The sequence below is a fragment of the Palaemon carinicauda genome, chromosome 1, assembly GCF_036898095.1.
Source record: "Palaemon carinicauda isolate YSFRI2023 chromosome 1, ASM3689809v2, whole genome shotgun sequence".
NCBI classification, from domain to species: domain Eukaryota; kingdom Metazoa; phylum Arthropoda; class Malacostraca; order Decapoda; family Palaemonidae; genus Palaemon; species Palaemon carinicauda.
The window spans coordinates 99,022,020-99,049,848 of NC_090725.1; the positions used below are offsets into that span (position 1 = coordinate 99,022,020).

Genomic DNA, 27,829 nt, shown 5'->3' on the forward strand with positions numbered 1-27,829 from the left:
TTGTGTAAATATTCAGAGAACTATAGATCCCAGAGAATAATTTGCTATTTATTCATTCCTTTAAAATCCTTTGTTTGCCTTAAGATGCAGTGGAGGAATGCAGGATGGGGAACAAATCCTCTCCATCTTGAATCCTCGTTCTTCTCGCATACAAAGACGATAGCAGCCGTAGTATTTTTTAAATGGTCGATTTATTATGTTGACTAATAATGTAGAATCCTTTTTTGGTTCTCTCCTTTTCTTAGAATTAATTAATTCAGTGCAGGTTTCTGTTTCAGAGCCAGTAAATACTAACACTTAGTATTTCTAACTTATATTCAGTAGAGAAATTTGGAAGTAGCCTTTTTAAAAAGCTTGGAAATAGCAGCAGAATGTATTTAATTATGGATCTGTTAAACTTAATGCTCACAGTAAAACAGCAGCTTCCTACTGGTAGACCCACTTCACACATGTGAATTGAATCTATGCAGTTTCGTCCGTGCAGATTAGAAATCAATGAAGATCGATGAGACCCTTCACACACACTGTCAGCATGGAGGAGTCTCCAGATGGCATTGTTTTACTATCAGTGTGCACTGCTAATCCCTATGGAGCCAGACCTTTTAGAATACTTAAGAAGTGTATGGAATCCTTCTGAAGGGAAGTTTTTCCCCACGTGGTAGGCATGGTTCAGCTGTTGCAGAGGGTAGGCTTTCCTCTTCTACTATTTTTCAGTGATTAGTTTGAGTTGTCTTTTTATAATCATTATTATTATTATTGTTCGTATTAGTATTATTACTGTATAATACTTATTATTTTTATTATTATTATACACTGAATGATTATATTTTATAGAACATCATAACACATTTAGCACTTTTCATTATATACACAAGACCATTCTCTTTTTTACGTTCTCCATCTCGTACAAACACCGAAAGACTGACTGTTCTGTACGCTGATGCAGATGGCATGGAAAACATCTGCTCATGTGAAGAAGTGACATCTTGACATCCTAATGAGCGGGGATATTTTTGTACGGAAAAAATCTGCTCACGTGGAGCGAGCCATAAGCTCTATGGTAGACATTAATTAGGTCCTAATTGGAGGGCTAGTTATTTACCTCATGCCTTAATTTGCAAAAGAAAAAAATAATTTCTAATGTAAGTAAAATCTTTTGTAATTACAAAATGCCTACAGCCAATTTTATCCTCAGGGGTAAATATTTTACCTTTAAATTTAGGCTCCTGTCAAGTGTAGCTAAAATTTCAGACTCGCCTAAAGAATGATTTTAATTAAGTCTGCCCAGCTTTAAGATGGAAATTTAATTTGTCTTCAGAATCTAAATATAAACATAATTTTGCTGTCTGGCTAACATAAAGGATGGAAACTACTTTTGATCTGCCTAACCAAATGAAGTTTAATTAGTCTGCCTAACCTGAACAAGGAATTAAATTTGTGTTCCTAACCTAAAGAGGAATTTTATTTCAGTTTATCTAATAAAAAGAAAGAAATAAATTTGAACATGACTAATCTAACATAAATAAGGAACTTCGATTTCAGTTTGCATAACTCGAAGGAGGAAATCTATTTCAGTCTCCCTAACATAAAGAAGGGAATTTAATCTTGGTTCAGTTTAACAGACTGGTCTAAAGAAACAAAAATTTAACTCTAGTATAACATAAAGGGTGAATTAAGGTAATGCTAGTAATAAAAATGAGGAAGTGAGTACGAATTAGATTATTTTGACGTGCCCAAACTAAAGAAGATATTAATAATCTAATGGAAAGAAAGAAGTAGATAATTTTTGAATAAGGTAAAGAGAATCTGGTAAGAAATCTATATTGTTTAAATATAATATTCAGGATCCCTTTTTGTTAAACATTTTGATACTAGATAAGTTACCTGTTTATGGTTTATAAAGAATAACTTATGGTCTGAGGAGTCTGTGTTAATATCCTTTTCCTTTTATTTATCAAACCAGAGATAAGGAAAAGGGTTCTGCTTTCAAAGTTATATAGATGATTCTGTAGTAGACTTTGAATGTAAAATGGATTTGGAATTATTTAAATGACATTTTTGGATCCTTTTATTATATGCATTGAGTTAGAAAGACAAAAATATTGGTTTTTGTCTAATATGAAGGTAATATAGGCTCCTATTTTTGGATAAGAGTACTGTAGTTTGAGTAAAAAGATTAATCAAGGTGGGGCATAAGGAATTTACTTAAATGTAACGTATTTTAAAAAGTCGAGGTTGTATATTCTATGAAATACATACCAACAGTCATGGTTTAATGTTTATTGAACAATCTACTGTTAACCTTTAGTAACAAAATCATAGTCACAGGATAATAGGAGTATTTTATAGCATAGTGTTCAACAATCTCAGATTGGATGAGAGTTTTTGATATTTTTATGCTCCACATCACATTGCTATGTAGAGACCTAGTAATAGTCTAAATCCATGGAGTTACATCAATCCTCAACTGAGAAGCAAAGGGAAGAATAATGTTTGTGTGGAATGTGTTAGGAGTTTGATCAGAAAGTTTTGAGTCTAACTTAACGATTGACAAGATAAACTAGAGAATGAAAGAGTAGGGTGGGGTGGGGGACTATCTGTTACATGACATTGTAGTATACCTCTGAAAGACTTAGGCATACTAGTGGTATTAAGGAATGGCTACAAAATATTTTTCAAGCTGTATTCCCTCCCACAAACTATACCAAAATAATATTCTTTATATCAGTATACACAGCATATTAGCCATATCAAGTTAGGAACTGAAGTAATACATGACTAGTAAACAGTTTTGCAATGCTAATATTTTAAGATCAATCCCTGTACAGTACAGGCCTAGTGATGCCCGAGTCTTGCCAATAACTAGAGGCACCACAACTTTCAGTTCTAGACCCATACCCACCTTTAATTCTGATGAATACAGCCAATGAAGTTCTATTAACATTGTTGAAACTCCTTCGTTTTCCATTCTGGACTAGAAATTGAATGAGACCTCTTTTTTTTATTGTTCCAGCTTCATCTACTAACATTGGAATGTTACAATTATTGGGGTGAAAAGTAATATGTTAAGCAGAACTGTTCTATTATTTAGAACTGCCTTGTTTATCAGGCATTTAACCACTTTATTTAAGGAACTAAAAATTACATACTGTGACTGGCAGAAGTCCATTCTTTTACCAAACTGTAATGCTAATGTTCATCCAGTTGGCTGAATAAGACAAAATGTATTAAAATCTATTTAGTACTTGAAGTATACGGATGATCGTTTAGGACTCCAAATACTCTGAGCATCCCAGTACATACTGAGAGTTATGAATGAAAGTACATTTTTATAGACAAGATGAAATAAAATGAGAAAATCATTTCTAGCAATTCCTTGACCTGATTTGTTAGCGATTCTCTTGGTTTGCAGAAAATAAAGAAAGGTTCTTGGTTTCATAATTCAAGATGAAATGATAGGAGCCAGGGGATTCATTACTGACATTGTGCTCCACTTTACCATCAACCCATTGGTTACCACAACTACTGTGGATGAAATGCTGTATGTTGAATTTCTAGTCTTGATTGTTTAAGAGTGTGACACTAGTACATTGAGTGCCTCCCTTTTTATTTTGATCAGTATAATGCTTCTTTCAGGGTATTCATATATTTCATGTTATCCCCTTCTCAGAAAACGTAGATATCTTGGTTGAAGATTCTCCAGCTCAGTGACTTTATAGAATCCGAATATTTTAAAATTTTTAATTTCAGAAAGATTGATTATAGGTCTGTTTTTGAACTGGATGTACAACCAGTAGACTCCCAGGTGTCACTAAGTTTTGGTATTAGTGTAGAAGTTGAACAAATATCTTTGACATACCCTTGCCTGGATATATTTAATTTCTCAGGTGTCTACTAGAACTTCCCTAATGAGTAGAGGAAAGCACACAAACAATAATTCATAGACTGGCTAGAAGCTGTAGGTTTTGGTTAGTAGCATAGTCCTGAGTGCCTGATTGGCTTAGCTGTGGAATGTTCCCATTTTAGAGGGCAGAAAGATGACATAGTTCAGAGGTTTGTTTTGGGAAAAACACTGGTTGTATAACTTTAGTGGGTAGAATCAAGTTCTTCCCTCAGATCAATTGCTCATGCTTTCTAATGTCTTCCTAACTTACCCCAGACTCTTGGAATTCTAATCTGTTCCAGTCCTGACAGCTTGGAAAATGAATGTTATAATGTTTCCATTGGATAGGACAGCCTGGAAGTCTATGATTTTTCATCATTTGTTATATTTATTCTAGTAAAAGTGAAAAATCCTATAGGTTCAAGGAATTCAATCTGAAAATTTTCTTAAATCCAATACATCTTACCTAATAATGATTCAGGCTAATTATAAGTACAGTAATGGGTTTATTGTGAAACATAATTATTTATGAACAAGCTGAATTTATTCCTTCAAGTATACAAATCTTTCGTTCTTCAGAAAAGGAATGTCATCAGCAGATCTGAAACAGCTGTGGAATTCCTTAACAAAGTAGTTAACAACAGGTGGTGACAGAGGGCAAGTAGCCCCAGTCACTCTCCTGTCAAAGACTTCACTTTTGTGTTTAGCCCCAAATAATATGGATGTAATATAATGCATTATAACCAAGGCTATTAATTCTTTTCCTTGTTCTTTCAATTTTGAATAGTTGCTTGCCAGTGTAATTTTATATGGAAGTAAAGCAGAATATACATAGATGCTAAGGAAAGGATAGACAATGTAACAGGTTTATGTTGAAGGTGCTGGTCGATCCACACACATACTGATTTTTGTAGAATGCATAATTGTTCAAAAGCATCCTCATGTGCCAAATATAGATTGTGGCCCTCTGTTCTATGGCAATCATTTGCATTGATGAGTATTTTTCGGTGGCATCTTTGGTAACGCTCAAGCTAATGCTGAAGAAGCTCTTTAGCTTTTGCTCTTCATTAAGGTCACAGGTCACCGAGTCCTTTAATGTTTTATTTCCTACTTCAACCAACCCTCTCAATGTTGAGGCTAATATCTAAAGTGAAGTCTTTGATAGGAGAGTTGGCAATGGTATTGTCTCTAGCTCACCACCTGTCAATAATTACCTAATTAATGAATTTAATGGGCATTCCAGCTCCCCTGAAAATATTCCCTATTTTAGAGGACTGTTTTATATAGGTAGAAAAAAATACAAATTAGTTTTAAGACTTTTTTTCTTTTTTCATACAAATCTATTACATTTCATGAGAGTTCCTTGCTCTCAACCAAACTTTTTCTGGCAGCTCTTGGATCATATGGTACAAAGACTGGCTGCTATCACTCCTTTAAGTCTAAAAATCTATCTTTGCTTGCATTGTGTAAACTGCTGTCTATTTTTGTGCTCTTAACTTTCGGATGATTTTTACCAAAGTAGCTTGTAATTACAACTAATGTTTGTATGAAAGCTTTGTTATTAAAATAATAATTATTTATTAGAATATATTGTAATAGTTAAGTTTGAGTGTATAAGATCATTTTGATACTAAGTTAATTAATGATTCTTCAGTTCTGAATACAGTATCAAAATATCCAATTTGCATTAAAGTAATTCTTTGTGATTTTTTCATTGTCATTTCTAAAATAATTACCATATGGTTGTCATTTTTAATGATAAATTCATATCACTCTTTAAACATTGTATTGCTTTAAGTGAAAGAGCTAGAAAGCCTTTATTGGTACATAACTGGGAAAAACTTCCAATGTATAAAACATGACAAATCACATAATATGGAACAAAATAGAAAATGAGCATTATAAAGTAGTTAAGAGGATATGGAACATAATAGTAATCATAGTTAAAGTACTCAATTTGCAGCATTCAAAGTGTTGAATAATAGTATCAAGAAGCATAACTTGAAATGCAAATGTTTAACAGAAGCATCACAAAGAACACTGGAAAAGGGAAGATCCCTTTAAATGTACTTGACATTTATTTTCATTTCAGTATGAATAATCTGAGCATAAAACTTATTTTTGGAAGATTAATTAAATATAAATTGATTCACTGTATATAGTTTATTAGGCTATGCAGCTAGTATATGGAATATATAGAACTTTCTTTAGGTTTGCTGGTTGAATACAATTATTGGGGTTTTTTAAATTGGGATAATATTTTACCAAAAATTTTTATACATGTGAATTAGAAGGAAAGTAGTTGCTGGTTCTAGTAATGGAACATTTTGGCAATTGAACTTTATTCTTATTTAATCAATTGGGTACCAGAAGAAGTTAACATTTTCATGCAGATTTTTTAGGTATTTGCTTTTGGGTTTAAAATGTTAATTTTATGTGTATTAAAGGACTGATATTTTGAACTCCGAGATAAAGGCAAGTCTCTCCTGCCTAGGTAGTTCTTTACCGACTTACTTTATGTTCTTTGGAGTATAGTACGTAGTTTTCAATGTGTGACTCCTAATGGTATACCATACTTTTTTAAAGTGGTGTTGTGGTACAGAAGCTGGTACTATTTACTTCAGATATTTTTTCATTTTTATAGAGTTGATCAGAATAGGAAATTGTCTGCAACATTTCATAAGGATAGCAGATCAAAGATTGATGTGATATTAATACAGTATTGTTTAATTTTTTTCATTATGAAAAAGATGAAAGGGTGGATATATGATTTTTTAATTATATCAGAATCTGATAGATTTGAGTGAAGGTAATTTTATCAGAATTTTATTTTTATGGTTCATTATCTTAATAACCAAGTTAGATGTCAACTCTTATCATGTATAAAAATGGTGATTAACATGGAATTAATGATGTGCTGCTTCTAAGAGTTGTTTCTGTGTTTTATGATGGTGCTTTTGGTAATTTCATAGTGTAAATTTAGTGTCCGATTTCTGATTACTGATTAAGCAAGTATTCATTCATCCATATTTTAATTTCCTTCCTATGGTCTTCCATACATCTAAATTCCAGTGTATAATTCATATCATGGTACTTTTGCTGTATTGCAATCTACTTGCATCTTTGTAAATTCTGTCCATGTTTTCCAGTGCAGCTATGGGAGGTGAGGTGGTTGTATCTTTTTATTTAATGATAAACTATAGGTTCCCTCTTGCATTGTCAAAATGAACAATGAATTATCAATGAGCTTCTAGTTTTTATAAAAGTCTTCATGGTTACTAAAACATCTGTACAGCAGTTGAATCTTATATGTTTTTAGTTGTACATAAAGATGTTCCATATGAAAATAAGAGGTTTCCAAATTACTGTAAAAGGGAGTAAGTACATTAAGGATAAAGCAAGTTTCTCAGCAGTTTGCATCCTATATTTATTCCTCAGTGGTATCGAAATAGCTGTTCTTTTGGAATCCTATTATTTTTTAAATTATAATTTAAACATTGAAATGACAACAAATTGTTTTTATTATAATTGCCATTTCATATAGTAGATCAACTGTTACTATTGGCTAATGCGGAGAAGTTGGTTACTAGGAATAGATTTTGTGTGAGTTTATGAAACTTGCATGTTTGGAGGAAAATGGCATTGTTACAATAAAGGTTGGTTGACAATCATAATTCATCAGTGTTGTCTATCTGGAGTGAAAAATCAAATTAAAGTCACTCACTTGTGAAATCTTGCTTTAAAGGTTCAGCTCCTGTTATACCTATACAGTTTGACTTTTTTTAAATGCATTCTATCGCTTGCTTTGAATTCACTTTTTCTGTTGCAATAACTTATCTCTGGTTAAACTGTAAGGATAATATTAAAATAAGAATGGTAGATAAAGCCAAAGGCAGTTAAATATAGAGAGACATGTAGGGAAGATCTTTGTGCTCACCTAATTTTGGTTTATAGACCAGTATGTGATAATGGTGAATTACTTCTGGGAAACAAGAAATTTTATTATGAAACAGAAAAACAGCACAGAAAAAAAGGTTTTAGGTTACAGTATTTCTAACACTAGTCTTTGATTAAAGTAAGATTCAATGGTGATTACTGTCCATATAAAGGAGCACCCAACTAGACACTTTGAATTCAATGATACTTTTTATTAATGTATTAGTTGATGCCAACTTGAAAGTTTAAACCTAATTTAAAGATAGTAAGTGTTCAAATTTAATTTAATACTTTATCATTGTTAAAATTATTCTTATTATTATTATGACATAGTCTTATGAAACCCCTAAATTTACTCATATGAAAATACCCTAAATGAAAGGCAGAAAGTGGAAGATGTTAAAGGCTATCAGATTAAGGAATTAATGGAAAGGAGTGTAGCTTTGAAGTGAAGAAATGCTATAGAGAAGCTATGTTACTAATCACAGTGTGGTAAGCAACACTTCCCAATGGAGAATTTTTCATAAAATTTATACAAAGGATAAGTAATGAATGTTTTATATAGATTTGTCTGTATTGGTCAGTATAGGGGAATGGTTGAATATATTTCAGAGGGACATTGCCAGCAACTTTGCTGCTAAAACAATCGCTATTCTAGGGTGCTGGGTCTTTGGATCCAGAACTCCTAAGTTATTGTCTTTTATTTTTTGTTTGCATACCATGTCATTTATGATTAGTTGTTAGGTGTGAGTATAGATACTTTTACCAGGAAGTCAATTTTTTTAGAACTTGAGAATAATCTCATTTTTGTTCCTAATCATATTCTAATCTTTCGTCTTTAAAAGTAATGAATGTCTTTTGGACAGGTTGGATCAGCCGTTGAAATTGTTAATGAGGTAGTTAAAGATAGGTGATGCATGTGTACGGGGATGTCAAAAACTTCACTTTTTTCTTCAGCCAAAAAGAGTAGAGGTGAACTGTCGCAACCTTACTAATGGCTTTTATTTTTTCTTTTACTTTTAAGATACCGGATAATTGTTTGGGATCGTGTTGATTATGGATGCTACTCAATTTTTTAAATGCTATTTAAAGGATTGGTGCTGTCATTGGTTTACGGGAAGACTGACGGTAGACCCACAATCTCGGTGCATCATGTAGGGGGTACGGTTTTGTTTGTAGTTATTCCCAATTGCCAAGTACAGATTGTGGCCTTCCATTCAGTGGCAGGCTTACACATTGAGAAGGAAACATAGAAGGCTAAGTCATCTCTGGTGTCAGGCTTGGCAGTGGCCAAGATAATGCCAAAGAAGCTTTATAACTGTTTTCTATCTTCATCAAGTTCACCTGCTGCTGATGATTTTGTGCATATGCTCCTGGCTCGGTCCCTGGAGAGTATACATCAGGAGCATGGAAGTTTTGGATTAGCATCCATGCATTTTCAGGCTTAAGGGGAGAGTGGAGTTTCCCCAAGTGATCCCTGCACCCTGGTAAGCACTGAAAGCTTTCCTGTATCTTTGCAGATAACTGATGATACGTTTTACTAGGTCCTTAAGGTAGGCCCTCGATGTCTTTTTTGATGGAGCTGGTAGCTAAGGCTTCCTCATCCCCAGTGCCATTACCCATAGTGGTAACCCCAGTCATTGCAGGTGTGATGCCAGTACTATTGACCCAAGTGTGGGTGAACTTGGCGGTGATCCCTAAAGAGTGCTCAAAGCCTGTAAAGAATTGTCTTCCACTTGTGGTTGTTGCTATGCCAGTGCTAAAAGTTGAAAGAAAGTTCCCTCTCCAGTATTAGTAATGCCAAAGCATAAAGTCAATCATAATAAAGTAACTTGATGTTCATCATCCATGCCAGTGCGGCGTACTCTTTACCAACCACCCCTGTACATGTGATCCGGAGGCCCACGGCTCCCTCCCTCGCTAATTTTGCGACCTCAATCTCTGTGTCTGTGTTGCTAGCGTCAATTAATGTTCCAGCCCCTTCCCCTTTGAGGAGCTTCCTCGGTGGTTGTTGTTCAGATCTCTATTCCTGTGCTTACAGATCTTGAGGAGAAAGTTGGTAAGAGGAAGAAGCGAGTTTGCTACTCATCCTGTTCCAGCTCTTCTTCCGTGTCCTTTTCTTCTTTTAATTCAATTATGATATCTTTTCTAATAAGAAGTAGTTGAGGAAGTCCAGGAAAGCCAGTAGTAGTGATGTGATTAGGGCTTTTGATGATATTATCTCAACTTCAGGGGTGGATGACACCTAGATATTTAAACCATGGCCCCATGGTTCCCCTCTTGGGCCATGCCCCAGGTTCTCCTGGCCAGGTAGGACAGAGATGCACAGCCTTGTGTACACCTTCTGTCAGCCATATGTTGGAAGAATTTGGGCACCCTTCGTCACCTTTACTACCTTGATGGTGGACTGCTGCTCCCTTCTCTGGAGGGGGTAGTGTCGTATCCTGTGTTTAAAAGATGTACTTCTTAAGGTTATTATTACATGCTAGCGAGCAGCTGATGGCTGCAGACTGGTTGTTGAGAACTGCCCCATAGACACATGCATGAGGTCAAGTTTTCCTCTCCACCATGATTGTTGGTGTTATAGATCTTTCTTCTTCACTGCTAACCTGGTCTGTATCAGCCCCCAGTTGCATTGCAGATTCTGTCTTTTAATAAGAACATTTTTTTTTTAGTGAGGAGAAAGTAGATCTCTGGAGCAGCATGTCATAACCTCTACCTATGCACAGTAAGAGGGTACTCAGGATTCTTCTGTCCCCACAGGTACCAGACGTTTGCCCAGTACCAACAGAAACATAACCTTGAGTCAGGGTATACCTTTATTTACATTTTGGCACTCACTGGTGAGTGCAATGAACTGTGCAAGGCGCATGAATGAATTCCTACAAGCCAAATGCTGATTCAAGAGAAGAACTTCATTTGAGGATTATGTATAAACTATCCCGATGAAGAAGTTTTATTTTTCACAAGTCATTATTATTATTATTATTATTATTATTATTATTATTATTATTATTATTATTACTACTATTTGCTAAGCTACAACCGTAGTTGAAAAAGCAGGATGCTATAAGCACGGGCTCCAACAGGGAAAATAGCCCAGTGAGGAAAGGATAAAGGGAAAAATAAAATATTTTGAGAAGAGTAACATCATTAAAATAAGTATCTCCTATATAAACTATATAAACTTTAACAAAACAAGAGGAAGAGAAATTAGATAGAATAGTATGCCCGAGTGTACCCTCAAGCAAGAGAACTCCAGCCCAAGACAGTGGAAGACCATGGTACAGAGGCTATGGCACTACCCAAGACTAGAGAACAATGGTTTGATTTTGGAGTGTCCTTCTCCTAGAAGAGCTGCTTACCATAGCTAAAGAGTCATGGGTGGTTTAATTGGTTCAAAAAGCATTTTAGTTTGCACAACATTAACATTTAAGGAAAAGCTGCTGCTGCCGCCAAGAAATTTCCCAAATCAATAAAAAAAAATTATCAATTTAAAACAAATTCCTCCAGAACTCTTCTTTTATGTCAACAAGACAGGCATTTTTTTGGAATGAATGCAGGATCACTCATTTATTTCCAAGGAAAAAAAAGATGCCAGGGTACAACATTCCTTTTTTGCACATACACGTATCGCTGGAAGTTCCTTGTTTGAAGTATGTATGGTGGAGAGTTACTGTATGTTTATCTGATTGAACAGGTCATGTTTGTATATGTTGATAATGATTTACCTTTTTTTTCCCCCTTTTTTTGTGTAGAGAGAGAGGTGTACCAATGTCATCTCAATATAACCGAGCCAATCAATTGAAAATGTTAAAAAAGTGCAGAATCTAGTTTGTCTTGTTTTTAACGTAAGTTCTTATGCATTTAATCTTTGTATCACAATTAGGAATTTCAGGCATAGATATAGTAAATAAAATGAGGAAATGTGAAATTTACTTGTTAGAGTGTAATCTGGAAATACGAGAGCAAAATTACCCACAACGTAGCAGACACAGCTATGGATTGAGTGTACTCCACTTGAGTGCCAAATTTTACAGTATTATTTGAAAACCTCTATATTTCATGAATGATTTTATTATTTCTTGTTAAATCAATTGTTTCTTTTTGTAAGGGGCTCACTTCTGAATATTTCAGTACATGATGGATGTTATTTTATACACCCAAGGGTCTCCTAAGGGTATACAGTCACCAACAAAAAGAAATGAAAAATTTGAATAATTAGAAACTAGAAATTAACATTATGTAATGGATACATTATTAATTGTACACTGTCAATGAATTCTCAACTGGAAACAAATGAGATTGCTGAAATCAATTATCGAAATAAATTGCATAACTACACAACAGAATCTAATTTTCAGATAACAGCTTGATCAGAAAGATTTAGAAAGGAAATTTATAAAATATAAGAAAGAGAAGGTAATGCAAGGGGGCACCTGACAGACAATACAAAATGAAAATAGGTGTTGCATTGAATTCTCTTATTCAGTAAGGCAGTCGGGATGTTAAAGGGATTTTGACGAAGGAAAAATCTATTTCTGGGCGAGGAACCTGTGTCGCCCAGTGAAATGCTCCTCTAGCACCATTTCTAAGGCATAGTTATTGTTGAATATACCAGAGAAAAAAAGGGATGCATGGAATGCCAGGAATAAACCCAGCTCGCTCACTCTATGAGTGTCGGTATAGTAAACTGGGCCGTGATAGAGCCACGACCATAGGTCCCTCACCAGTTAGACCTCTCCCTCATCAACATCCCCCGGAACAATGTTTCTTGTACATTATTTTTAGGAAGTTTTGTTTGTGATTATTTCATTAATTTCTATTATTCTTCATATTGAAATGGTTATCCTCGCTTGCTAGTGCAAAGTTTTATAAAGATTTTAATAAGAATGTTACCATTCATTCAGCGAATGAGCAAGATTTTTTTATTTTCATGACTGGACACTTAGGTATTTTTTACAAGACAGTTAATGGTTTGTCACCAAGAATTTTTATTATTCTACATAAAAAGTTTGATTTAAACATTACTGTACAGTAATCTAGAGTTGACATCTTCCTGGTACACTCTTGATTAGGAGTTTGCAAGTAAGAATAATTCTACATTGAGGTTTTTTGTGATAGTAACATTTCTTGCTGTGTATAACTTATTGTGAAAAGGTGCAGTTATTTTGATATTTAAGATCTTCATGCATGAAAGATGAACTCCGCAAAGTTTCAAATGCAGTACACAATGCAAAATTAGAGTATTTTCATTTTGGAAATAATTTTGCCGTAGAATAATTTTCAATGTAAAAATTATTGCCAATTTGTTTTAATTTTACAGTATATATAATGCTTCAAACCTAGTTTTCTTTTTGTGATAGGTTGTAACTAATTTATTTTCACTAGAACAATACTAATTACTAGTTATACATAAAAATGATTTAGTTTGGTTCTGTGAAACTATATAGTAATCATGTTTTCCACAAAAACTCTTGTCAATCTTAAATTGCTTTTCTCATTTGACTAAGAATCATAACCTATTTATATTATAAAACTTCTGTTTTAAATTCCTTTTTGTTGAATATAGAGTTGTTTATTTACTAGATATTATGTTTTCAGATGAATCTCATTTGTGTAACGTGTTTTTTTTTTTTCTGACATGGACAGATGTTGGGAATATCTTAAGTATACTAGTTTAAAATTACATTCCATTTATGCAATTAAGTATATAACTTTGTAATACTTAGCATGTAACTCAAGCTGCAAATATAGCTTTATATCAGTAGTAGTGGCATTATGTGAGTACTGTATAGTGTATTATATGAGTATGTACTGTAGTGGATTATGTTTAATAAAACTCAAACCAAAGATAGTTAATTTTTTTAATATTCATTGTATAGTTAATATTATAGCTCAGCATTTTTAATATCTATTTTTAACAAACCTTAATTTTTAAATATTTAACTTAGCCGGTGAATATATAATAGCTGCTGCTCAGCGGCTCGACAGAAAACACACACAAAAACTCGTGAGCGATCGCTATGAATGTTGCGGGTGTGCCCACCAGCGCCAACTATCGGCCAGATACCACACATAGCCTACATGTAAACAAGCCTTCAATTCTTCTGTCGACCTTGACGACAAGACGTATCAATACTCGCTGTATAGCCTGGAGTTTTCTCAACATATTTAGTGAAGTACTTCATTTTGGTTTGAGCTTTCGCAGTGCAGGTGTTTTTCCTCAACTTAAACTCTTGAACTCTTTATTGGACAGATTTAATTGTTGATGACTTGGATTGTTTTTTTGGACTTTCTTTGACTAATTCAAAATGGCTGACGCTTCACAAGCCCCTAGATTTCGTAAGTGTAATGCTAGGGACTGTAATAGGCGTCTTCCAAAGGCCTCTCTCGACCCACATACTGTGTGTTCTAATTGTCGGGGTAAAACCTGTCAATTAGGAGATCGGTGTGAGGAATGCGTGGGCCTTTCGGAATTCGATTGGCTCGAATACGATAAGTATTCTCGTAGGCTAGAGAGAGATAGGGTAAGGAGGAGTTCCTCTAGGTCAGTAGATTTTTCCTCTCCACATGCCCCTGACCCTAATCCTTCCCCTGTAGTGGTTGTACCTAACCCCCCTTCTGGCACTCAGGAACCATCTATGCAAGACATGTTACGTGCTATTCATGCCTTGGGTGAAAGAGTTGAAGCGTTAGCAACTGATCGTAATCAACTCATGGCTGACGTTAAAGAGCTTAAGTGTCAGAGTGCCACAGCGGAAAATAGTGGGAAAGTGATTAGTGTGCAAAGTGTTGTGAACAGTGTTGCGACCGAGGGTTCGTCTGTTCGTGCCTGTCGTTCACCTAGTCCGAGACCTCTTGCAAGCTCCCAAGCCCAGGGGAGAAGTAATGTCGTACGACTTATGGGTTCGAGAGGCCTTGATCAGCGAACAGACGTTCCCTCTATGGTATCAGGCGTATCTCACCAAGATCGCCCCTACCATAAGACGAGAGAGCCCATTTTCTCCTCGTCATCCGAAGGCTTTTCGCATAAGAAACCGTGGAGCAAGGTTTCTAGGCCCCTTAAGCGAAAGTCGGTCCCTTCAGGACAGGTCCAGCGTCCTGGATGTAGTCATTGGGACAGTTCTGACCCGTTGCAGTCATCGGATGACTGCTCGCCGCCTAAGCAACAACGTTACACAGGCTCAGAGAGTCTTGGTGTAGGCAAGGTTGTGCCGTCTCAGACGTTAACCCCGTCGTTTACCGCACCCATTCCCGTGGACCCTAAATGAGTTATACTGCAGGACATGCAGACTAAGCTCGCCTCCCTTATGGAAGACTATTCTGCCGATAAGGTTCACGTTGATCCTAGCCGTTTATCTCATCGAGATCCTGGCCTTCAGCCGCCCAAACGAACCTTTGTGCGTCCTGTTGACGTTAGCGTAGCTAAGTCACGTCAGTCACGATATGTAGAGCCTCACTCGATGCGGTCACGTGTTGACTTTCAGCCGCATTTGGACGTTAGGCCACTTCCTAATGCTCCTGTTGACGTTCAGGACGTTCGCCAACCAGCGGAGTTGACTTGTTTTGACGCTGAGCGTCAACCACCGCAGTCTAGAGTTGCTTTGACTGCTCAGATTAGGCAGTCAAAACAATCTCGAGTGGATGCCGAGCGTCCTCCCGCACCTGTTGTTGTTGATAGTTCACAGACTGTTAAGCAGTTACATGACGTTGCGTCCTGGTCCGCTACTAATGCACCAGTGCATGTGGACGCTGCGTGTCAAGCATTGCCAACCCCTTTGCTTGTTACTCAGCCGTTGTCAGATGAGGATCCTTCAGATGAGGACGTTGCTGACCCTCAGCATGATGATCAGCATTCGGATGTAGACGAACCCAGAACAGTTCCTCCATCAATGGACTTTAAGAAAGTCATGTTAATTTTTAAGGAGTTGTTTCCCGATCACTTCGTCGCTGTTGCTCCTCGTTCGCCACCGTCTGAGTTTGCTCTAGGCTTACCCGCTAACATGCCAGCCTTTACAAAACTTGTGCTCTCTCGCTCTTCCAAGAGAGCTTTACGGCTTTTAGGCGACTGGTTGGAAACCAAGAGGAGTTTGGGGAAGACGGCCTTTGCCTTCCCTCCGTCTAAACTCTCGTCTAGATCGAGCGTCTGGTATGCCACGGGAGAAGTTCTCGGCTTGGGAGTCCCTGCCTCTGCCCAGGGTGACTTCTCAAGCCTTGTAGACTCTCCCCGCCGCCTAGCCATGAGACGCTCGAAGATTAGTTGGTCCTCCTCGGACCTTGACCATCTGCTGAAAGGCATTTACAGAGCCTTTGAAGTTTTCAACTTCCTTGACTGGTGTTTGGGAGCCTTAAGTAGGAAAATCTCATCGGCTGATAGAGATGTCTCCTTACTGATTATGTCCTGTATGGATAAAGCCATCTGCGATGGTTCCAATGAGCTCTCCTCCTCTTTTACGTCGGGAGTCTTAAAGAAGCGAGAGTCCCTTTGCTCTTTTCTTTCGGCAGGAGTTACTCCCTGTCAGATATCTGAACTGCTCTTTGCTCCCTTATCAAAGTTTTTGTTCCCGCAACAATTGGTTAAGGACATAGCTTCTTCACTCGTGCAGAAGGACACCCATGACTTGGTGGCGTCCTCTGCTCGCAAAGGGACTCCTTCTACATCCTTTTCAGCTAGACCTAGGATAGACACTCCGGCATCCAGATTTATTCCGCCCTTTCGTGGCAGAGCTCCCAGCAGGGGAAGTACTCGTGCCGAGGGAAAGAGAGGAAAGAAGAGAGGAGCCAAGTCCTCACGTGGCAGAGTCTGACTGCCCACAGCCTCAGACAGCAGTAGGAGCCAGATTGAAGAACTTCTGGCAGGCCTGGGAGAAGAGGGGCGCAGACCAACAATCTGTGAGGTTGCTCAGAGAGGGGTACAAAATTCCATTTGTACGCAAACCTCCTCTAGCGACTTCCCCCATCGACCTCTCTCCCAGGTACCGAGAGGAGTCAAAGAGACAAGCCCTAAACCTAGAAGTGTCTCTATTGCTAGGGAAGGGAGCGGTGGTGAAAGTCTCGGACCTTTAATCACCGGGGTTTTACAACCGCCTCTTCCTAGTACCGAAGAAGACAGGAGGTTGGAGACCGGTGCTAGACGTCAGTGCACTCAACGTCTTTGTTACGAAGACAAAGTTCACCATGGAGACCACGAAATCAGTCTTAGCAGCGGTCAGAAAGGGAGACTGGATGGTCTCTCTCGACCTAAGAGACGCGTACTTCCACATCCCCATACACCCAGATTCCCAACCGTTTCTGAGGTTTGTTTTCAACAATGTGGTATACCAGTTTCGGGCCCTGTGCTTTGGCCTAAGTCCTGCTCCTCTCGTGTTTACGAGGCTTATGAGGAATGTTGCAAAATTCCTCCATTTATCGGGAATCCGAGCCTCCCTTTACTTGGACGACTGGCTTCTCAGAGCCTCGTCCAGTCATCGCTGTCTGCAGGATCTTCATTGGACATTGGATCTAACCAAGGAATTGGGACTTTTGGTCAACCTCGAAAAGTCCCAGCTGATTCCATCCCAAACTATACTGTATTTAGGGATGGAGATTCGCAGTCCAGGTTTTCGGGCTTTTCCGTCTGCCACCCGAATAGAACAAGCCCTGCTCAAAGTCCAACTGATGTTGAAGAGAGAACGGTGCTCAGTCAGGAATTGGATGAGTCTAGTAGGAACTCTATCATCCCTGGAGCAGTTTGTCTCGCTAGGAAGGCTACACCTTCGACCTCTCCAGTTCCATCTAGCCTTTCACTGGAAAAAGGACAAGACATTAGAGACGGTCTCAATCCCGGTCTCCGAACCAGTAAAGACATGCCTGAATTGGTGGAACGACAATATCAGTCTGAGAGAGGGACTTTCCCTAGCAGTTCAGAACCCAAACCACGTACTATTCTCAGACGCGTCGGATATGGGTTGGGGTGCGACCCTGGACGGTCGGGAATGCTCAGGTCTGTGGACCTCAAGTCAGAGGAGCATGCACATCAACGGCAAGGAGCTTTTGGCAGTCCACCTGGCCTTGATGAAATTCGAGAGTTCTAAACAAAGTGGTAGAGATCAACTCCGACAATACCACAGCCTTGGCATACATTTCCAAGCAAGGAGGCACCCACTCCCTGACACTGTACGAGATCGCAAGGGACCTGCTCATTTGGTCAAGAGATCGAGGCATCTCCCTGTTAACTAGGTTTATCCAGGGCGACTTGAACGTCTTAGCTGACTGCCTCAGTCGGAGGGGTCAGGTAATTCCTACGGAATGGACCCTCCACAAGGACGTGTGCAAGAGTCTTTGGGCGACTTGGGGTCAACCCACCATAGACCTCTTTGCAACCTCGATGACCAAGAGACTTCCAATCTATTGCTCTCCAGTCCCAGACCCAGCAGCAATGCACATAGACGCATTTCTTCTAGATTGGTCTTATCTGGACCTATATGCATTCCCACCATTCAAGATTGTCAACAAGGTACTGCAGAAGTTTGCCTCTCACGAAGGGACAAGGTTGACGTTGGTTGCTCCCCTCTGGCCCGCGAGAGAATGGTTCACCGAGGTACTTCGATGGCTGGTAGACTTTCCAAGGAGTCTTCCTCTAAGGGTAGATCTGTTACGTCAGCCCCACGTAAAGAATGTACACCAAAGCCTCCCCGCTCTTCGTCTGACTGCCTTCAGACTATCGAAAGACTCTCTAGAGCTCGAGGCTTTTCGAAGGAGGCAGCCAGTGCGATTGCAAGAGCGAGGAGAGCTTCTACCATTAGAGTATACCAGTCGAAGTGGGAAGTCTTTCGAGACTGGTGCAAGTCAGCATCTGTGTCCTCGTCCAGTACCTCTGTAGCCCAAATCGCTGATTTTCTCTTACACCTGAGAAAAGTTCGCTCCCTTTCAGCTACCACGATCAAGGGTTACAGGAGCATGTTGGCTTCGGTCTTTCGGCATAGAGGCTTAGATCTTTCCAACAATAAAGACCTACAAGATCTCCTTAAGTCTTTTGAAACCTCTAAGGAACGTCGTTTGGCAACTCCTGGATGGAACTTAGACGTGGTCCTAAGGTTCCTCATGTCAGACAGGTTTGAGCCATTACATTCAGCCTCCCTGAAGGATCTCACTCTCAAGACACTTTTCCTAGTGTGCTTGGCATCGGCTAAAAGAGTCAGTGAACTGCATGCCTTCAGTAAGAACATCGGCTTTTCTACAGAAAAAGCCACTTGTTCTCTTCAACTTGGTTTCCTGGCCAAAAATGAGCTGCCTTCTCGTCCTTGGCCTAAATCTTTTGATATTCCTTGCTTATCAGAGATCGTAGGCAACGAACTGGAAAGAGTGTTATGTCCTGTTAGAGCTCTTAAGTTCTATTTAGCTCGTACTAAGTCATTACGAGGTAAATCTGAGGCATTATGGTGCTCAGTCAAGAAACCATCATTGCCTATGTCAAAGAATGCTTTGTCATATTTTATCAGATTTTTAATACGAGAAGCTCATTCCCACTTGAATGAGAAAGACCGATGTTTGCTTAAGGTTAAGACGCACGAAGTTAAAGCTATAGCAACCTCCGTGGCCTTCAAGCAAAATAGATCTCTGCAAAGTATCATGGACGCGACTTTTTGGAGAAGCAAGTCAGTGTTCGCGTCATTTTACTTAAAAGATGTCCAGACTCTTTACGAGGACTGCTACACACTGGGTCCATTCGTTGCAGCGAGTGCAGTAGTGGGTGAGGGTTCTACCACTACAATTCCCTAATTCCAATATCCTTTTTTTAATCTGTCTCTTGAAATGTTTTTTAATATTGTTTTTTGGGTTGTACGGAAGGCTAAGAAGCCTTTCGCATCCTAGTTGATTTGGCGGGTGGTCAAAGTCATTTCTTGAGAGCGCCCAGATTAGGGGTTTGATGAGGTCCTGTTGGTATGGGTTGCAACCCTTCATACTTCAGCTCCTGGGAGTCCTTCAGCATCCTAAGAGGATCGCTGGGCTTCGTGAGGAAGACAGACTTACAAGGCAGAGTAATCGTCTAAGTCAACTTCCTTACCAGGTACCTATATATTTGGGTTTTGTTATATTGATAACTGTCAAAAACTCTAAGCATATACGCTGTAAACTTAATTAACTCTGGTCTCTACCCACCGCCTTGGGAGTGAATCAGCTATTATATATTCACCGGCTAAGTTAAATATTTAAAAATGATATTTTAATTATAAAATAAATTTTTGAATATACTTACCCGGTGAATATATAAATTAAAGGCCCTCCCTTCCTCCCCAATAGAGACGCAGCGGGACGAGAAGAATTGAAGGCTTGTTTAATGCATGTGTGGTATCTGGCCGATAGTTGGCGCTGGTGGGCACACCCGCAACCTTCATAGCGATCGCTCGCGAGTTTTTGTGTGTGTTTTCTGTCGAGCCGCTGAGCAGCAGCTATTATATATTCACCGGGTAAGTATATTCAAAAATTTATTTTATAATTAAAATATCATTTTTTTCATTTACTATTTCAGAGATTTTGGTCTTTACAGAAGGTACTATGGTATCACTCACTTTTTACTTTGCTTCAAAAACTAGCAGAGTACTTGGACAGTAAGTGTAACTAAATTAAAATGACTCGGGTTTGTATAGTTAGGAAAAATACAATTGTTCCAACACGAATACTTACCTTCGAACTACTTTCTTTAGGAGATCACTGGTTATCTCTCTCTCTACGACCAGAGATTTGAATATATACCCCCCCGTTCCGTGCTCTCAGTAGCTTCTACCCCCGGCATCCAGGAATGTGCCCCGAGGGTAGGATTAACGGTAGGTCGCCCGTTAGCCAGGTCACGTTCACCATTAAGTTCTCTGGTCGAGAGAGGTGAACATCTCTCTCCCTCGTATCTTTATCTCTATCGATCCTTTGTGTGCGTCCTGCGACCCACGTGTTCCCAGCGTGGCAACTTGCGTTTTTATAGTGTGTTTTCCCAAGTGTTCCTGTGCGTTCACTTTTCAACCGGGTGCTTACCCAGTGTTTCATTCATTTCCTTAAGTGCTTGTGTCGTGCGTTGTGTGCGTTATGGAGCTAGTTCGCCGTTGTCCTGGGCCTAGAGCCGGAAAATCGTGTGGAGCGTTCCTCTCCAAGCCCGAAGTGGATCCTCACTCCCTTTGTTCCTCCTGTAGAGGTAAAGTGTGCTCGTCAGCAGACACGTGCCCCGAGTGCGTGGACTGGAGCGATATTCAGTGGGTATGTTATGGTACTAAGAAAAGGAAATCAGCAAAACGTTCCCCCAGGAAAGTTAGTGTTTCCTCGCTGATTCCGTCGCCCAGTGAGCGTTCCGACGGAGTCTCGGTTTCGCCGTCACCTACACAAAGTAGGGGACGAGGTAAGTCTAGCGTAGGGGATGAACAAGGCGTCCTATCCCAGGAGCCCAGTGTTAGTGCAGAGCCAGTGGCAGGCCCCTCTAGGGCTAGTGAAGGTCCTAGTAGTGCGTCCGGAGAGTCGGCCCTCGTGTTCGGGGGGCACGCTTCCTCCGATGACCCCGTGTGGGCTAATAACGCAGTTTCAGTGTCACCGCCGCCCTCGTGGGCTTGTGCTTCCGGTCCTCTTTAGGGGGAGATAGCCGGAGTAAAGTCCAACCTGCAAGTCACGATGCCTACGGTTGGAGGCTCCCGAAGACGCCGGGTAGGTCTCCCCTGAGGATGGACGTAGACCTGGATCCCTGGCTCCCGAACATGGAACGATTGGATTCGTTCCCGACCCTTCCCACGGAAGTCCCCGATGACTTCCTCCAGCCCTCGACCTCTGGCATTCAACGTCCGAAGAAGTCCCCCACAGTCCCCGCTTCCAGCCGACACGTGGTGGACGCAGTGTCATCTGGTTTTTCGGACATCTATTCCTCGTCAGAGGAAGAGGTCAAGGTGAAACACCGCCGTCGGAGTGAGCGGTCCAGGACTGAACGTTCCAGGTCAAGGTCGCACTCTAGATACAGCAAGAAACAATCCCGCTCCCCGAGCCGTAAGTATAGGAGGAGTGTATCTCCCGGGGGAGCCTGGGTCTACGTTTCGTCGCGAGAATCGAAGGCGCTTCGGTCCCCGGACCACCGGTCCAACGAGCAGTCCCCAAGGCGGCCGCCCTCCAAGCACGGCCTTGACCCTCGCGACCTGGCTCGCAGGAAAGACCTCTCTGTTAGGCATAAGTCCTCGAGGCCTCCGGTTCACCCCGCCCAGCGGGGGGAAACGCGCTTTTTTCCAGGCAGCCAGGCCGAACCAGCCCAGCTGGTGCGGCCTTCAGGTCGGAAGGAACGGTTCCCGCTGTCGGGTCAGCCCCCGGGAACCGCACCCTCAGCACCCAGAGCCTTCGGGCGAACGAGAGTCCCCGCTGTTCCAGCGGTACCTACACGATCCCGAGCCCCTGCTCCGGTCTTACCGGCAGATGAGGTCCAGTACCTTGGCAGGACGGCGCCCCTGGCCCCCAGGGTCAGACGTCCTGTCGGCGTGCCTGGTAACCCGGCTTCCCCGCCCCAGGCCGAGGCCTCGGCTGACGGAGGAGAGGGCTCCCCGACGGAAGACTCCGCCTATAGGAGAGTGGTTACCCTGATAAGGAGGCACCATGGAATAGCAGAACCTACAGCGACAGGTGGGGATTCCTGGAGGTCGAGTCTCCTGAGGATTATGCAGACTCCCTCCCAGCCTAAGTCCTCCCTGGCACTCCCTCTGGCCAGAGACCTAGTTCTGGGGCAAGAGTTCATTGACAATGTGGTAGCCGGCAATGCCGAGGCTCCCAAGTCCCAAAGGGCCTCAAAATTACTCCAGGGCCTCAAGAACCAAGGGAAGGTCTATTTGCCCGAGGGACGTCGTCCAGGACCTTCTAAAGTGGACACGGCCGTGGACATTCTGAGCCAAGGAGTTTCTGACGACAGAACTTCTTCGGCCCCAGTCTGTTTCTCACCTGCAGAGGCCTCTATGATGGAGGAGATGTCGCGAGACCTAATTAACGTCTCCTCTTGGCTAGACTGGTGGGCTTCCACGTTGGTGGGTGTGCAAGCCTCCTACGACCCCGAAGACCCTGACCAGCAAAAGCTGATGAGGGACCTCATTACCTCCGGGGGTAAAACCCTAAAATTCCTCTCGTACCAGTCTCTCGCCCTTACAGCCAACTGGGTTCTCCGTAAGAGAGACACGGTTCTCGCCAAAGTGTCCTGGAAAGTACCGGACAGGGAGGCGCGAGCAATTCGCAGCCTCCCCCTGTGGGGAGAGTCTCTTTTTCCAGTGAAAGAGTTAGAGGCCTTGATGGAAAAGGTCTCAAAGAGGAAGGAGAGCAACGTCACCAAACCGGCCGCGTCAAGGAGACCTCCATACAAGAGGTCCGTCTCGGACAGCGCCGCGACGCCCCAAGCCTCTTCCAGCACTACGAGGAGAGAAGCCCCCTCTTCCTCCTGGTCCTCAACTCCTCAACCCTCCCGCAGAGGTACTTCAGCACCCTCAGGCTCCTTCAGGTCGGGTTACTCCGCCTCTAGGAGAGGCAGATCAGGCCGTTCCTCTAGAAGAAGGTAGAGTGGGAGGCCCCCTATCCCCGCCCAAGCCTCGGGTTGGGGGATGCCTCAGACTACATTGGCAAGCATGGAAGGCCCAAGGAGCAGAACCTTGGACAGTGTCCGTCCTAAAGGAGGGCTACAGACTCCCATCCTGGCGAATCCACCCCCTCTTATTCCGGCCAACCGGACGGAATGGCTAGCGCCCAAAGATCCAGTAAAGAGGACCGCCCTTCAAGAGGAGGTGTCCTCCATGTTGGAAAAGGGCGCGATGGAAGAAGTTCCTCTCCCAGGACCTGGTTTCTACAGTCGCCTGTTCCTGGTAGAGAAAGCGACGGGGGGGTGAAGGCCAGTTATAGATCTGTCGGCTCTCAACAAGTTCGTCAAGAAGACGGACTTCAAGATGGACACTCCAAAGTCAGTTCTGCTGTCCTTGAGGGAGAAAGATTTTATGATGACCGTCGACCTCAAGGACGCATACTTCCAAATTCCGATCCAACCATCGAGCCGGTAGTTCCTCCGGGTGAAATGGGGTTCCCAGATCCTACAATTCAGGACTCTTTGCTTCGGTCTGTCAACAGCGCCCCAGGTGTTCACGAGAGTCTTCGCGACTGTATCAGTGTGGGTCACGAACGGGGCATCCGCCTTATCAGATACCTGGACGACTGGTTGCTCCTTTCCGCCTCAAAGGTCCTCTTGGAAGAACAAGGGAGAAGTCTCCTTCAGTTTTGCAGAGATCTGGGTATCGTCATCAACCCAAAGAAGTCCAATCTATCCCCGTCCAACAGAATGAACTACTTGGGGATGACATTGGACACCATTCAAGGGAAAGTTTTCCCTTCGGAGGACAGGATCAAGAACCTCAGGCACATTATCAAGGCCTTCCTATCGGAACAGCCAAGGAGAGCGAAAGACTGGCAGAGGATGATAGGCCACCTGGTCTCGTTGGAGAAACTAGTCCCACAGGGGAGGATAAAGCTCAGATCCATCCAATGGAATCTCAAGAGCCTCTGGTGCCAGACACACTCACAACAAGTGCTAGTTCGGGTCCTTCCAGACACAAGACCCTCCCTGGAATGGTGGTACTGCCAGTCGAACTCCCTCAAGGGGATGCCCTTCGGGACCAGCCCTCCAGAATTGCTCCTGTTCACAGACGCCTCCAACCAAGGGTGGGGAGCCCACCTCCTCGACGGGACGGCACGAGGCACCTGGTTGGAAGGGGAAAAGCAACTCCACATAAATGTCCTGGAGTTGAAAGCAGTCCAGAAGGCATGCTTACACTTCGCAAGTCTGCTAAAAGGAAACACCGTGGCGTTGATGTGCGACAACGCCACGGTAGTAGCGTACATAAAGAAGCAGGGGGGCTTAAAATCGAGGGAGTTGTGCGATCTCACCATAGAGATTCTGAATTGGGCAGAAGAAAATCAAGTAGTCTTATTAGCAAGGTTCATTCCCGGGAAGAGAAACGTTCTGGCCGACGGCCTCAGCAGAATGGGCCAGATAGTAGGGACAGAGTGGTCCCTCCTCCCGGAAGTAGCCAGGCTCATCATTCAGCGTTGGGGTTACCCGGTGATGGACCTCTTTGCAACAAGACTCAATGCCCAACTCCCAGTCTACTGCTCCCCGGTGCCAGACCCGAAAGCACCCCTGGAAGACGCTTTTCAGCACAAGTGGGACAACCTGGATGTTTACGCTTTTCCCCCCTTCACGTTGATAAGGCAAGTGCTCAACAGAGTAAGGGCCGCCCGAAACCTAAAGATGACTTTGGTAGCGCCCTGGTGACCGGAGAGGGAGTGGTTCGCAGACCTAAAAGACCTAACGAGTCACCCGCCGTGGCCTCTACCCGCCAGGTCAGACCTTCTGCAACAGCCTGCCTCACTCAAGTTCCACGACAACCCACTCTCCCTTCACCTTCACGCCTGGAGACTATCCAGCGGCTCCTGAAGAAGGAAGGTTATTCTCACTCCACAGCTAAGAGAATGTCGCTATACCTGAGGAAGTCGTCAGTGGCAATATACCAGGCAAAATGGGCCTCCTTCACAACGTGGTGCGCTGAGAGACACATTAGACCTCTTAAGGCCTCAGTCCCAGACATAGCAGAGTTTCTGGTGTTCCTCAGAGACAAAGTAGGGATGTCAATCCCAGCCATAAAAGGAGTTCGGGCTGCCTTAGGCCAAGTCTTCCTCCTGAAGGGCATCGACCTGGGGGCCTCGAGACACATAGCGATGCTTATCAAAAGCTTCGAGCAGTCTTGCCCCCCTCAGGCGAGGAGAGTGCCCCAGTGGGACATAGCCTTGGTCCTGAAGATGCTGTGTCGTCCTCCCTTTGAGCCCTTGAAAGATATCATGGACAAAGACCTTTCCCTCAAGGCCGTCTTCTTGCTGGCCTTGGCGTCAGCCAAGAGGGTGGGAGAGATTCATGGTTTGTCATACGACGTCTCTCACTCAAAGGGGTGGTAAGAAGTATCCTTCAAGTTCGTACCTTCTTTTGTGGCCAAAACTCAGAACCCAGCAGTCTGGGACCCGAGGTTAGAAGGTTTCTCGATTCCTGCCATCCCTAAGACAGGTAATGCAGAAGACTTAAAATTGTGCCCAGTGCGAACAATTAGAAAATACCTGGAAAGGACAGCGCATCTCCGACCGGAGGTCAAGAGCCTCTTCGTTTCCACGGGTATTAATAAGAAACAAGTTTCCAAAAACACCATCTCCTTCTGGTTGAGGCAGGTGATCGCCAGATCCTACAAGGAAGCTGGCATAGCAGTGCCAGGCACTCCCAGACCTCATGTCATCAGGGGCCTGAGCACCTCCTTAGCCTTTGAGAAAAACATGGCAGTAGGACAAATCCTGCGAGCAGGTACTTGGTCGAGCCAGTCAACCTTTACTGCCCACTACCTCAAGGATTACTCAAGGAAATCCTTGGACGGGTACTCCATTGGAACAGTCATCTCCGCCCTCCAAGCGGTATAACGGTAATCCCCAGGCACACTCAAGACTAGCGACCGGTAGGCACAAGTGCGGTTCTCCTACCTCCTACCCAGTTGCTTACTTACCTCTTCGGGGGTACCGTCTGTTCCCAGGAATCACTCATTCTTCACGACTACACGTCGAGAAGAAACGTCGACAGAAGATTTTCTAAAGGTGAGTTCCTAGACACTAACGTGAATTATTTGAATATTTACCCTCGCTTCCGCTCTCTGGTAGGTCTTGTTATACTGAGGCCTGTTGGCCTCCACGACCAGGTCAGTGGGTCAGGTTGGCACTCCCGCCTCCTAAAGTGTAAGTCTCCTAAAGAAAGTAGTTCGAAGGTAAGTATTCGTGTTGGAACAAATCAAAAATTTTAGATAATTTTTATTTTTCCTAACATACTTACCGAGAACTACTTTCGGGTAATGGCCCTCCCTACCTTCCCCGAGTGCCTTCTTCCCTTACTAGCATGATGCTAATGCAATAGAACTTAATGACGAACGTGACCTGGCTAACGGGCGACCTACCGTTAATCCTACCCTCGGGGCACATTCCTGGATGCCGGGGGTAGAAGCTACTGAGAGCGTGGAACAGGGGGGTATATATTCAAATCTCTGGTCGTAGAGAGAGAGATAACCAGTGATCTCCTAAAGAAAGTAGTTCTCGGTAAGTATGTTAGGAAAAATAAAAATTATTTAAAATTTTTGATATTTCTTTTAAAATTTGTGATTTGTTACCACTACAAGAATACAAATGCTTGTCCTTTAATGGGAAACTCGTCCTAAGGTGGGAAGAATGTCCCTATAAAGCAAAATACGGCTGAGTTAAATACCTTACAAAATATCAGAACTCCTGCTTGTGTATGTGAGCTGAAGTGGTGATTCATACCAATCTCCTAATTGTCTGAGGATGGAGATGTCACAGGTGTTAGATTAAACCCATACCAAGAAAAATGGTAATCGGTCATAAGAGGACCTATACTGTATAGCAGGCATAGGCACCTGGTCTGCAGGCCGAATCTCACATTTTCAATCGGGCGATGGCCGCATGATAATACACATATACAGTACAAGAACTATTACTTTACTATATATCCTCTCTCTTTTTTTTGCCCTTCTTTGGTTTTATTCACTTTACTGTCGCAGGCCCGATTTTCGTTTTTTTTTATTATTTTAGTTTTTTTATAGATATTTAATTGACATTTCTCTGTTGTTTTCTTAGAGAAAAATTATACTAATATAAATATATATATAATCTGAAATGATGTAAAAAAAAAAATGAAAATTCATGGATGTTGTATTAAAGAACATATTGAACATCTGTATTAATGAGATTTTTGTACATTCACATTCTTTACCAAACTTTCAATATCTGATAGGATTCCAGAAGTCGCTACTCTTAAGCTAAGATGCAAATGTTCATTAGCAAGTCCTGATTTAGTGTTTGATTTGACACGTTTCATTCTAGAAATTAACTGTTCACATAAATAGTTACTTCCAAAAATAGAAATATAATTTCTTGCTTATTTCA

The 27,829-nt window shown here is 41.9% G+C and overlaps 1 protein-coding gene across 1 annotated transcript in view; it reads left to right on the forward strand.

Annotated features, from left to right (window-relative positions):
* LOC137650070 (uncharacterized) overlaps positions 1 to 27,829 on the forward strand; it is a 640,515-nt gene that overhangs the window by 199,638 nt on the left and 413,048 nt on the right. The gene's annotated exons all lie outside the window — the stretch shown is intronic.